Here is a 14,004-nt window from a genome sequence, read left to right on the forward strand (position 1 = left end):
GCTGCGCGGCTGAGTCACCGGCCGCGCGGCCGCGCCTGCCGCCGGGGCCACCTGGAGCGCGTCCGCCCGCTGGGGACCCGCGCAGGGCCCGGCCGCTCTCCCGCGGCGACCCCGGTTCGTGCTGCCCCGGGCCGGGCTGACGGCGGGGGGTGGAACCTGGCCGCCTGATGGCAGAAGCGTTACAGGGAACTTTCCCCGTGGCCTCAGCCTTTCCCAAACTTCACTCAGGGAGGGCACAGGTTTTCCCAGGTCCCGGGAGTTGGCACATCTACCAAGCCTTCCTGAGACTTCTCCCCGTCACCGCTGTGGCCACATTCTAAGATCCCCTTTTCTGGGTGAATCTGAGGAGTACCATGTGGGGAGAAACGCTTCCCCCTGGGTAACCAGGTCTCAGGCCTTGGGGGCTCTTACAGTCTGGAAGGACTTTCCTGTCTTTGAATCAGTCCTTGTCTGATCTTGGTGATAAGATGAAAAAGAGGGGATCCCACCCCAGAAAACTACCTGAGAGCAAGTAGGATAATCGCTAGCCTTTTCGTTCCAGTGTTTGGTGTTTCGGTTGGTTGTTTTTGTTTTTGTTTTTAATAGATTACCTACCTGACTTTCTCTCTCTCTTTTAAAACATGAAAGGACTTATCTTTACGCTGTATCTGTTGACGAAAGTGAAGCAATTATAGTGAAGCTAAGACCTTATTATGAAAATAAGATAATGGGTGAAGCTCACAGGGAGACAGGCTTCCCAAGAGCCCAGGCTTTTGTGAGTCTACACCATCGACTGTTCTCAGATTCCTGCCCATCCACAAGCACCATCCTTCCAAGGGCTTTCTGGGGGCCCTTAGCTACAGCTTCCCTTCCAAGCTAAATGCTTCACAAAGGCTCCATTTTCTAGGCAAATTTCCTTTTTTTTTTTTCCCCCCCAAAGCCTGCAGAATTGTTTTTGTTTGTTTTACTTTTACTTTCCATGGCATTTATAACAATTTTTTTTGTATGTGGTTCTTTGGATTCAGCTTAGTCCTACACTCTTGGTTTCTTTTTCTTTCTTTCCTAACAGTTCTCACACTCCTGTTTTCCCTCTGAGTCAGCCAAATGCCTGACACATATTTTATATGTACGCCACAACTCTGAGTTGAAATAATTCTTCCAGTTTTATAAATGCAGGTTTAATTGATCTTGAAAGTGGCTCATTAGTAAATAGCAGATAAATTGAGCACATCTTCATTAGCCTTCTTAAGCCCTTCTCTGAACAAGAAGGTTAGAAATATGTATTCTTACAGCAGTTATGGTGTCTTGGGAGGGCGAGCTTTAACTCGTCTTTGATTTCCATTTCATGCTTGGTTTTATAATATAAGGATTTTGTGGCTCCTTACAATCTCTTAGTTCCTTGATTTTGTCATTTATTTATTTGGAGTTTTCAAAAATCGTTCAGTTGCATAATTTGAACACGTAACACTGAAGATACAACAGTAAACAACTACAACTACGAAACAATCCTCTCCCAGGGGAAGGACTTCAGGGCTACAAGGTGCACCAGTGATTCAACAGCAGCCATGGCAATAAAATACCACTCCATCCCGTACTGTCTCAGCTGCTCATGAGTGCCATCTCGGTCTGATGGATCTTCATATACGGAGGGAAGGAAAAGATGGCTCAGAAAAGATGATAAAAGTGACCTTTTATTAATTGCTTGTTAATCACGAGTCTCTAGCCAAATGCCTGATACACATTTTATATGTACGCCACAACTCTGAGTTGAAATAACTCTTCCAGTTTTGTAAATGCGGGTTTAATTGAAGTTGAAAGTGGCTAAGTGGTAAATAGCAGATAAATTGAGCACATCTAAGCTGTATTGGTACAACATAAATTATTTAAGTGAGGCATTAAGGGTAAAAAGTAGACAAAGAAATTGACTTTCTATGAGAATTAAGATATGGATATGTTGAGGGCCAAGTTCTTGGAGTGGCTCCCTGTTCCCAGGATTTTCCATCCAGGTTGGAGGTCTTCCAAGGACTGCCCTAGCCCTAGCTCCTAGATTTTTGATAGCAGATCAAGCGGATCTGCTTAGCCACACATCTGCCTTTGTTGCTCTCATCCCTATGTACCCTTAATGGGCCGGCATGAGAGGGGTGACGACTGAAACCTCCCTCCCACCTCTCCTCTCTCTCCATCTTTCTCAGTCTCCCGTGTGGTTCTTACCCTAGAGCAGCACTAAGATCCACTGACTCCTTACGTGACAGTTTTTGCTCCAAAGCTTTAGCTGTAGGAACTCATGGGATGACATCAGCAGCTCTTTGAAAAGTGCTGGGCCTCAAAAGGCTGCACTTGGGATGGAGCCAAACTCACCCTATGGGCCGAGGCAGTTCGAGTACATTCAGTTGAGTACCTTTAACGATAATGTCCGTCGGAGCAGTGTGATTATACATCTAAGGACCCAGGAATCAGTGACCCCTCAGTGCTCTTGGTCCTATTTTTTTTTTCTCCCATGATTCTCCAAGATCTAAGTTCAAGTTTCACTTCCTTATCAATATTTTCAAAATATCTTTGATAGCCAGAATGGCTTTCCCATAAAATTTAAAGTGACCATTCTTTTTGTATAAAATGCCCAATATTATTTTCCCAGGTAGAAAATGTAGGGTTGTAGGTGAGACAGGCAAATACTTCACAATATTTAAATAAGCAAGTAGGTGTGAATAGGCAAAATAACATATCAATTTACAAATACTTTCCACTTATAGTTTATGAATTAAGATAAATAAACATGCAATTTGCTGTAAAAATTTACCTGGAGAATCATATGTAAATAATGTTGTGTTCTCCCTTCTTTCATTACTACATCACATGATGTTCTGTTATTACTAACTGGTATAAACTTTAGTTATATATTGTACAATGAGTCAATTTGTTCATTTTATCTAACTGAAACTTTATGTCCTTTGGTTAGCATATCACCACCCTTCTTACCCCCTGACCTCTCTGGTAAGCATGGTTCTGTCTGCACTGCACTTCTATGATCTCTCTCTCTCTCTCTCTCTCTCACACACACACACACACACACATTCTCAGTGGTGTATCTGCTGGTTGAGTGTGTCTGTTTGTCTGCATGTCTGTCTGTTTGTTTGTGTTTTCCATTTGACATAAGCTGAAGTCATGGGGAAGGAGGCCATGAATTACAGGTTTCTTAGTCTGATTGGCTTCTGGTTGGCCCTGTGGAATGTTTTCTTTATAGACTGATGTGGGAAGGCCCAGCCTACATGAAGAGGTGACATCCCTGGGCAGATAGTCCTGGATTATATAAGAAGTAGAGCAGAGCAAGCCATGGAGAGCAAGCCACTAAGCAGCATTCCTCCATGGCCTCCGCTTCAGTTTCTGCCTTGGCTTCCCTCAACGATGGACTGTGATCGGGAGGTAGAAGACAATTAAGCCCTTTCTTTCATGCGTTGGTCTTGGTCATGGGTGATTCTCAGACTCTTCAGGCACTTCATCATCACTAGTCACAACTTTTTTAGATTCTGTGTGTAGGAAAGATGGTGCAGTATTGTTGTTCTGCACATAGGCTATTTTACTCCGTATCTTTCAACAGTTCAGGGCCATTCTGGAAAACACGCCAAGGTGTTGTTCTGATTTGCTTTTTACTGCTGTGATCAAGACCATGACCAAAAGTTCCCACCACCTCTCAGGACCACACCGCCAGCTGGGGCAAATTAGCCAGCAAGTGGGTCTCCGAGCGACATTGCATTTTCAAACCACACCAACCTCTGAGTGTATGCTAAGTCGGACTGAAGATATCTCAGGCTATGCTTGCCACCTTGGTCCTTGGAAGTAATAAGGTTAATTAACTGAAGGAAACAAGGAGGTGCTGTGATATTTATGTTTGAACTAGGCATTTAGACTCATTAGACTTTAAAGTCCTCTCAAAATGCGGAGAATAAGGTTCTGCCACAATCTCCTCTACAATCCCCGTAGAGACTGAAGGTTCTCTCAGCTAAGAATGTCCAAGCATTAAACAAGAGATCTAGGATCCAAAACATGTGATATGGGTTCAGTCCTGGGCCTTGCACATTGTTCTATGACGACATAGAAAGTTCTCTAAAAATACCAGCCACAAAGAAAAGTAAAACCATGACAGGAAAATGAGAAGAGCTGGAAATTATGAAGTGTCAGATATAGGATCTTCACCAACCCTATATCAGACAGAGGGATAATATCCAATATATATAAAGAACTCAAGAAGTTAAACAGCAACAAATCGGGTAATCCAATTTAAAAAATGGGGTACAGAGCTAAACAGAGAATGCTCAATAGAGGAATATCAAATGGCAGACAAAGAAATGCTTAACATCCTTAAACTTAAAGAAATGCTCAACATCCTTAGCCATCAGAGAGATACAAATCAAAACGACCCTGAGATTTCACGTTACACCCGTCAGAATGGCTAAGATCAAAAACTCAAGTGACAATACATGCTGGAGAGGTTGTAGAGAAAGGAGAACCCTTCTCCACTGCTGGTGGGAATGTAAACTTGTACAACCACTCTGGAAAGCAATCTGGCACTTTCTCAGACAATTAGGAATAGCGCTTCCTCAAGATCCAGCTATACCACTCCTAGGCATATACCCAAAAGAGGCTCAAATACACAATAAGAAACAATAAGAACATTTGCTCAACCGTGTTTGTAACAGCTTTATTTGTAATAGCCAGAACCTGGAAACAACCAAGATTCCCCTCAACTGAGTAATGGATACAGAAATTGTGGTACATCTACACAATGGAATATTACTCAGCAAAAAAAAAAAAAAAAAAAAGCATGAAATTTGCAGGTAAATGGTGGGATCTGGAAAAGATCATCCTGAGTGAGGTATCCCAGAAGCAGGAAGACACACAGGGTATATACTCACAAGTGGATATTAGACATATAATATAGGATAAACATACTAAAATCTGTACACCTAAAGAAACTAATCAAGAGGAAGGACTCTGGCTAAAATGCTCAATCCCCATTCAGAAAGGCAAAGAGGATGGACGTCAGAAGAAGGAGAAAAGAGGGAATAAGTCAGGAGCCTGACACAGAAGGCCTCTGAAAGGTTCTACCCTGCAGGGTATCAAAGGAGATGCTGAGACTTATGGCCAACCTTTGGGCAAAGTGCAGGAAATCTTATGAAAGAAGTTTAAAATAGTAAGACCTGAAGAGGACAGGAGCTCCACAAGGAGAACAACAAAACCAAAAAATATGGACACAGGGATCTTTTCTGAGACTGATACTAAAACCAAGGATCATTGATGGAGATAACCTAGAACCCCTGCACAGATATAGCCTGTGGCAGCTCAGTGTCCAAGTGGGTTACCTAGTAATGGGAACCAGGACTGTCTCTCACATGAACTGATTGGCCTTCTCATTGATCACCTCCCCCTGATGGGGGAGCATCCTTACCAGGCCACAGAGGAAGACAATACACCCAGTCCTGATGAGACTTGATAGTCTAGGATCAGAAGGAAGGAGAGGAGGACCTCCCCCATCAGTGGACTTGGGGAGGGGCATGGATGGAGAAGAGGGAGGGAGGGTGGGATTGGAAGGGGTTTGAGGAGGGATACAAAGTGAGTAAAGTATAATTAATAAAAATTAAAAGAAAAATATTGAGAAAAGAATATTAAATTCAGAAAGCCAAAGGCAATGTGCTCTATTTCACATGTATAACATAGACTTTAATTTTATATCATATTTGAGCAGATATGTATGTGGTTATGACACATCCTGAAACTAGAGACCAGGATAGGGGAAAAGGGGTTCTTAAAGAGGGGTTATAAAGAAAAACACAGAAAGAAGGGGAACAGAATGAATGTGACATATACTCTGAAGAGGAATTCTGAGAGGAAGGGAAACAAGGAGAGGGGGCGGAGCAGAGGACAAGGGTGATGGACCAAAAGCAGAATATTATGAAAACACCTAGTGAAAACCATTGGTTTGTATGCTTATTTGAAAAAAAAAATAGTTTGACCATCCCGACTTATTTTCTGAGGCTAAGTTTTTTTCTGGGTGGGGGTGGTGGGAGTGGTGTTCCTCATGCTGAGTGGTAGATTCTCTCAGGGTTCTCCCTGTGGTTTTAACTGAGTGGGAAATCCCTCTCGGTCAGCTGTGCACTTCGGCTGCAGAGAGACACACCTCTTCTTACTGTTTGCTCATAACTCCTGAAGTACCCTCAGAGGGCAATGTTAGGAAAATGTTTGCTTTGTTAATCTGAAAGACTTTGACACCTTAGCCTGACTCCTTATTGGAAGAGATGCTTTGAAAGCATCACTTAAGTCCTCACCACAGGGACCCATAAGTGGTCGGCAAGCCTGGACTGCAGTAGACGTGACAGCTGAAGAAAACGCTCCAAGAACTCATCCAAGCTGTGATGGCATTGTGGAAGCAACATATTTTAAAACGTTTTAGAGAGAACCGTGGAGTAATGTCAAGAAAATGGGTAATGTATGTTCTCCTATAAAAACTACCACTTAGAAACTCATTTAGACACTGGAGCTGAGAGCTTCAAACTAATGTGCATATTTTATGCTCGGCTTCTTCCTCAGAGGAACTTCATATTAAAATGGACGGCTGTTGGCCAGGCAACAGTCATAAGGGAATTGCTAGTACCTTCCTGCTTATACTGTCAGCCTTTCGTGTGGGTTATTTACACCTACAGTTCTACATATACTGAGCATGTCGCTGACATTTTCAGACAGTTTATAGAAGGTTTCACTTGAAAGAAGGAAAAAGAACAGTGAGATGCTGATAAACATCTGTGTATCAAAAACCTTAAAAACCTCTCTTCCTATATATAATAAAAAGGTTAAATAACTATTAAACAACATCTCACAGTTTAGGACATGGTAAATTTTTTTTTTCTGAGAAATATGTAGAAGATTGGGGAAAAGACCACAATTTAAAATTGATAGCATGCTCTAATTTCTAAATGGTAAAAATAGAATCTAACTTTAATGTTTTCTGATATAGCTTCTCTTAAGAAAAAAATAATTGCTAAGAAACATTTTACAAAACTGAACTGTTGCCCAAAGGATCTGTGGACGAGATGCATTCACTGGGCAGATAATTTTTACGTCATTTTGTTGTATCAGTTCTTTTCTCTGTGTTTTCATAGTTGAATTTACAAGATACATTTTTTAAAATCTGTTTTTCTGTATGAGAGCTTGGAAATAATGTTTGGCTCTGTTCTTTTCTCTTTTTGCTACATAGTATCCTTATAAAGGCTTTGAAAGCATAAAATAAAGTAGGATTTTGGCAAAACAAAGAATAAGGGTGCAACACAAAATCCACGGCCAGAAATAGACTCCTTATGAACCAAGAAACTGCACAGCTAAGAAGGCATTTGAAAGCTCTCATGTTACCAGTGTGAGTGGCAAATGAGATGCAAGAGAAGAACTGATAGCAGAGTGCACCACAAGACATCTTCAGTGGAGACTGAGCTCACGAGATAGTGGCCTGGGCAGTGAGTGGAAGCAGAAAGTCTGCAGCTGTATTGGGCCACATAGTGCAGCAAAGTTTAATTGGTTCACGAAAGAGGCGTTACACTAAATATACAGATTTTTTTAAAATTTTTCTTAAAGAATCAAAAAGCCTGATGACTTTGCTTTCTCAAGAAGCGAGTGGACTTTGGGAAGATGGCTGCTGTGGTTTGGTCAGGACGCTGTCTCTTTGGCTGTTTTCCTCCTGGAGCTGATGCTCAGGAGTGGTGGCCATGGCATATGTGAATTTTTGTTTTCCTGAAATTGTCACCAGTGACAGATAAGTTTGCCTTGGGGTAAGCTTGAGGATTTCTAAAGCAGAAATCTTAGGAAAACACAAGCCAGATGATGGTATAATACCAACCAGGGCAAGACTGCTTTATCATGAGCAGCAAGAAAATAGTCCTAACATCGACTTCAGCTGTTATTGAGTCTTAAGTCAAATCACACAGTAAATACTTTTAACATTCAACTTATTTAATAGGTATTTGAGAGATGTAATGAGCCCCAGATGCCGAACTTAATAAAGTAGAGACAATTAACATACTCTTAGAGCTTAAAATGTGATTGCAGAGGAAGAGAGTTCCAAATAATAGTATTTAAGATGTGTACAGGTGTGTATGTGTGTGAGAGAGTGCGTGTGTGGTCGGTGTGCGCACTGCTCATATTCACACACGGCATATACACTGTGTATATAGCATGTGTATTTGTGAATAAATACGTGCCACTTCTTCCCAGTACGTTTACGCATAGATGTTGATGCTTATAGCACATGTCTGCATCATTATATTGAAAACATGAATTTGATGATAACTTATCTTCAAACTCTAAAAGATCTGCTCATTGTATACAGCTTAAATTATTAAATTTGAATTGGAAGTGGAGAAAATGCTTATCTGCTGCCCCCAGTCTTGTTTCTCAGGCGGTAGGAGATTTTGCCCTTCCTACCCCCACCCACCCATCCTTGGCACACAATCTGCCTTGTGCTAGGGAATAACTTATCTGGTGTACTTGGAAGGAGTCATTGGCCTCATGGACCCTGCTCCGTAGTCCCGGATTTCTCTTTATGTGGGCTGCCATTCAGAAATAAGAAATCTGTGCTGCTCTTCCTAGCTGAGAATCCCTGGGAAATCTCAATCTGTCCACAATTTCCCAAGCCTGATGTGTTGTCTAAAATAATGAAAGTAGTATTTGTCATCATGTGCGTGAGTCCTGTCAATCTGTCCATTCATTTCAAACCAAGTACCACATTTAGGGTATTGGAACAAACAATATTTTATGCTAGAGAATAGTCAGGAAAAGGAAGAGTTTTGATTTATAACTCCAAAAGGTCTTTTTTTTTTTTTTTTTTAAACAAGTGGCATTTAAACTGAGAATTGAGGAAGTGGGCGTGAGATTTGTGCTATGTGTGCTTGGGGGAAGCAAAGATGTTTTTCAGGCAAAGAAGAACATTTGGGAAACCTTAGAGAAAGTGAAAAGCAGAAACCTTAGAGGAACTGAGAGAAAAAAGACAGGTCTCTTCCAGTGAAATAGAGAATAGGACAAGTCGGAAGAACAGGCTGTTACAGTAAGTACAATAAGTAGAGTCTTCTGGCCACGCACAGGGGTGGGATTTTATAAGAAAGAAACAGGAAGTTATTGCAGGGATTTAAGAGGAAAAATTGTAGTTACCCTATTTGGTGGTTTATATCATTTTCAATCCCCAATAGAAAATCTATGAGCTGGATGAATTTCAGCACATCAAGGTTCTACTGCAAACGTATTGATTATGACAATATGACATGAATCTGTGGCTACTTCATCTGTGAAGAAATGTAATGACCTTCGTGAATTTCTAGGTTGTACCTTACCAACAAGATGGATGTATGAACAAGTCAGTGGCACTCAGCCTTAAATATATTTTAAATATAAATGTATATACATATGTGTATATATATATTATATATATATACATATATATGTCTGTATTGTACGTGATGCCCCTGTATAGATTCCAGCAAGCATACACTTCCAGTTTGTGCAGTAAAGTTCGAATATTTAAGAATCTATGTGTTTTATTAAGTCTCAGATGCCCTTGTGTGTGTGTGTTTGTGTGTAGAAATAAGTTCAGCTGCTAGCCTCAAACCTAGTCCCTAGAAGTGTAGTTTAAAAGGCAAAGAAAAAAGGATAAAAACGTCCCAGCTGTTCATGAAAGTTTCGGTTGATCTGGGAAGCGAGATGCTAACGCAGCTAGTTTCCTTGTAGCTAAGAGCGCCACAAATTGGCGCGTGGGCTGAAAAGTGCCTCAGTCATCAGCTTGGTACTTCGGTTCCTGTCACTCACACACCAGCCCTGTCTGTGTTCTTCCTTGAGGAAACAAATACCCGTGCAAGAATGTCTGTCTATCTGGAGCGGTGACGGTCGTCCTCTCTTTAAAACACGTGGTGCCACTCCTGCCGACTGGAGTCTGACACAGCGTCTCAGTTCTGCCCAGCAGCAGCTGCAGACCTTCCAAGACGAAACTCACAGGCTTGCGCTTCCTCGCTCCACGTGGTCTCCGCAGCATCCGGTGTGACGGTTTTTTTATTTATTTTTCCTGTAGTGCTCACATCCCCACTACTGTTGCTTCAGTCGGTTTGCAATCAAAACACAATGTCTGCCCGGTAGGTTTTGCAAGCCTTTTAAGAAAAGCATGGTAGTCAGGCTTGATTGAGCTGCTTTTTCTTCTACCCACAAAGGAACTTCTGCACCTGCATTCCCTGAGCCGTAAACACCTGGATTTTTTTCAATGTAGCTTTTAGGGCATCAGTAAAGATATTTTTTTTTCTCCATTGATCCAAACAGGAAAATAAAACAGTACTGTCACTAGTTCCTCTTTTCTATGCTCTGGATAAAGACAGCTTTTTACTACACAATATGTTTTAAAAACCACAATTTAATTAATGTGATTGTGTTTGCGAAGCACACAGTACGCGGGACATTTGCCAGTAAGGACGAGTGCATCTCAGGTGTCATCACATGGATACACACTTTAGTGTTATCTAATCCATTCCCGTTCCCATTTGCTTTTGGACTATCCCGGCCCCTGCTAAGAACGTAATGTGCTCCCTGCCTTTCTATTTTATCTACATGGCAAAAAAAATCCATCTATGTGATAGAAATATTTAGACTGGACTAACAGAGAGAGCAGCATCAGTTAATTGTGCGTAAACCTTCTTGGTCCTCTCTTAGCACATTTTACCACAAGCCTGTTTCAGGGTTGAAGCCAGATCTGGGATAATGGGTAGGGCAGGAAGGGCTATACATTTCCTTTCCCTCAGATCCACTCCTAGCTGCTGTTATTCCTCAAGAGTCAGGCCAGAGGAGGAGACTGACAAACAAGCCGCTGTTTTAGGTTGTGAGCGTAATTGTAATTCACTGGTACTTTTGCTTTCAAGCCTCCACCCCTTCTCCCACACACCCTTTACCTCCGCTCTAGTGTGGGGATATTGAGAATACAACCTTTTGAAGCCCTTCCACGCACTCTTTCTTTAATAAGCCACTGTCTCCAGTGGCTTCACCAAACTTCTCTCACATTCTCCACAGCACAAGCAAAGTTCTCCATACACGCTGGTGCTGACCCTCTTACTTTCTGTGGGGCTGAGATTCAGCCTCCTATTGACACCACAGATACTATGATTGAGAGTAACAAATAAGATTTTTAGCTGAGTGTACTATTTGGTAGATGTGAATTAGAATAGCCGTAAAGCTTTCTGCCAAGATGGACTCCTTTCATGAATGTAGCACGCATGTTCTTACAGGGTGCCATATTTCCTAAAGCTTTCCCAATCCCACTCGGTAGACAAGCTCCTTCTTCGATCTTCACAGCAGCTTTGGGGGTTGTACTATATCATCAGCCTCATTTTCTAGCTGATGCTCCCCAAAGGTAGAGGAATGTAAGCAACTTGTGCAGAGTCGCCTGAGTTATCAATGGAGTTGCAGGTGAATCTGGGTAGCACTGTGGGTACAGAAGCTAGTTCACCATCATTGCCACAGCAGCCTACCTTCCTAAACTAGTCACTGCAGACCTCAGCAGCTTTCATCTCTGTTAGTGATAGAGATGTTCCATTGAGTGAGGCATGTCCTGGGTACAGGTCTGTACAGCACTCTAATCTTCCTGTTAAACAATATGAAACAACAAGAGACAAGTCTTCAAAGTCCTCTGGTCTGGAAAGAATTCTAGCCAAGACTTTACACACGTTTTCACATATTGTATCAACCATACAGTCACGCACAGCCTGATTACAACTTCTGTTGATAGTTGACTAAAAACATGCTTTATTTAGCTATGGTTTCTAGGAGTCAAGCTACAATGCTAGTTTGAATGCTAGTTTACATATTCCTTTCTGAGAGCTTTGGAAATATTATTACTCATGAGAAAGAAACTAGAATGAGGCAATCACGTTACCAGGAAGGTCATCCACAAGCCACATTAGTATCATCGTAACTTCAAAGTAAGTATAGTTGCTAGGTAAGCAAGATAGCATGTTAGAGCATTGAACACATGGATGTTCTCAGCTCACAGGCTACAGCAGAGAAGAGAGAACTCAGCTCGAGGACAGGCTCTGGTGATAATTGTTATTAACGCAGAATATCGAGATAACTTTAAGGTGAAAGAGAGACAGAATCGTGAAAGCATTTTATTAAGGATGTAAGGGAATAAGATGACTAGGTCGACAGAAGCTCCCACAGCTCTTTCTCACGCCCTGCTGGCAACATAGAAGTGGCATTTCTAAACTAGAGTCTCACGTCAGATCTCTCTGAGAGCCTGTAGAAGAGAGGGGCTACTTGGTTAAATAATCCTGGAAAATATATCAATTAATACCCTCTCCTGAAGAATTAATGACACACATCCTATCAAAGTCTTCAAGTGAGTCCTGCAGAGAACAAACCTGATGTGATCCTATTTAACTGAGTACTCCCTGGTTTCATTTAATCAAGACACCAAACTTATGACACTGAATCACACTTTCAAAACTGCTGATTCTCCCTGTTAAAAACACTTATTGCCTTTGCAAAGGATCAGGACTCATTTCAAATCCCTACATGCTGCCTCACAGCCATCTTAAACTCCAGTCCCAGGGGAGCTCTCACCCTCTTTTGTCCCCATACGCACCAGGCATGCATACCTACATGCAGGCAAAACCCCCACACAAATGAAATAGATAAACATGTTTTGTTTGTTTCAGCTCGTGCTCGAGAGACTCTATAGCAACATCACTTCTGAAAAGCTGGCTCTGAATAATTATGGAAACCCCACAGCCAAGAGGTGGTAGTCAAGGAAGATGATTGAAGATTTTTCTTGCAGCAAAACTTTTGAGACTGTTTCAACGGGGAGTTTATAGAAAATTATGTGAATTTATCTATCATCTATATCTATATATATAATCTATCTCTAACTATCTATCTACTTATCTATTTATATGTCTATTATAATTAAGATAAGATATTACTTAATAGCCTAAACTGGCCTCAAACTTGCAATCCTCCTGCCCTCAAGTACAGATGACAAGCATCGCCCACCATGCCCAACTAGAATTTATTTTTTAAATGTTATCTATGTGCAGACAGTTTAAAGATCTGGTCAAGGTTCATAGACTTGCAACTGGAAGTGGTGTTTAGTCTTGCACATGGATGGGCCAACCCAGCTCCTCCTCGTGGAAATGGAAGTAGATAGTCCCTAAAGATAAAGTGAAAGTTTATTTTGAATAAAAACTATTTGCATCTAAACTACTTATATCCAGAAAGTAATAAAGATTATAACGTTTTATATAGAGAGAAATTCAGCTTCAACCATTTGTAGATGGCTAAAAACAAATGTCATATCTCATTGAAAAGATGGATGCGGGAAGTGAAAATGGGGAAAGTGTGAGCAATTGAGAGGCGCCTTCTCACCAGATGTTAGCTTTGCTGCCACGCTGAGCTTCAACTCCCACCTCCAGATTATATGACATTTCTGTTGTTTACCCAACCCCAATCCCAATCTATGGTAGCCCAACAAACAAAAAAAGGCAATGTTTTTATCAACATGGGGTAAAACCATGGACTAATGCGGTTGCTCTTGATTCTCTCTCATCCTTAGAAAGAAAAGAATGAACTGAAAAGATCATCCTGAGTGAGGTAAGCAGAAAGACACATATGGTATATACTCACTTATAAGTGGATAATAGCCATATAATATAGGATAAACATACTAAAATCTTTAGTCCTAAAGAAGCTAAACAACAAGGAGTATTCTAGGAAAGATGCTTAATCCTCATTGAGAAGGGCAAACAGGATAGACATCAGAAGTAGGAGAATGCAAGGAACAGGAACAGGAACGTTTCACAGGCCTCTGAAAGACTCTACTCACCAGGATATTGAAAAAGATACTGAGACTCATAGCCAAATTTTGGGCAGAATGCAGGAAACCTTATGGAGGAGGAGGGAGATAGAAAGGCCTGGAGGGGACAAGAACTACACAAGGAGAACAACAGAACCAAAAAACTTGGG

The sequence above is a fragment of the Psammomys obesus genome, unplaced genomic scaffold (genome assembly GCF_907164565.1).
Source record: "Psammomys obesus unplaced genomic scaffold, mPsaObe1.curated_primary_1811, whole genome shotgun sequence".
Taxonomy (NCBI): domain Eukaryota; kingdom Metazoa; phylum Chordata; class Mammalia; order Rodentia; family Muridae; genus Psammomys; species Psammomys obesus.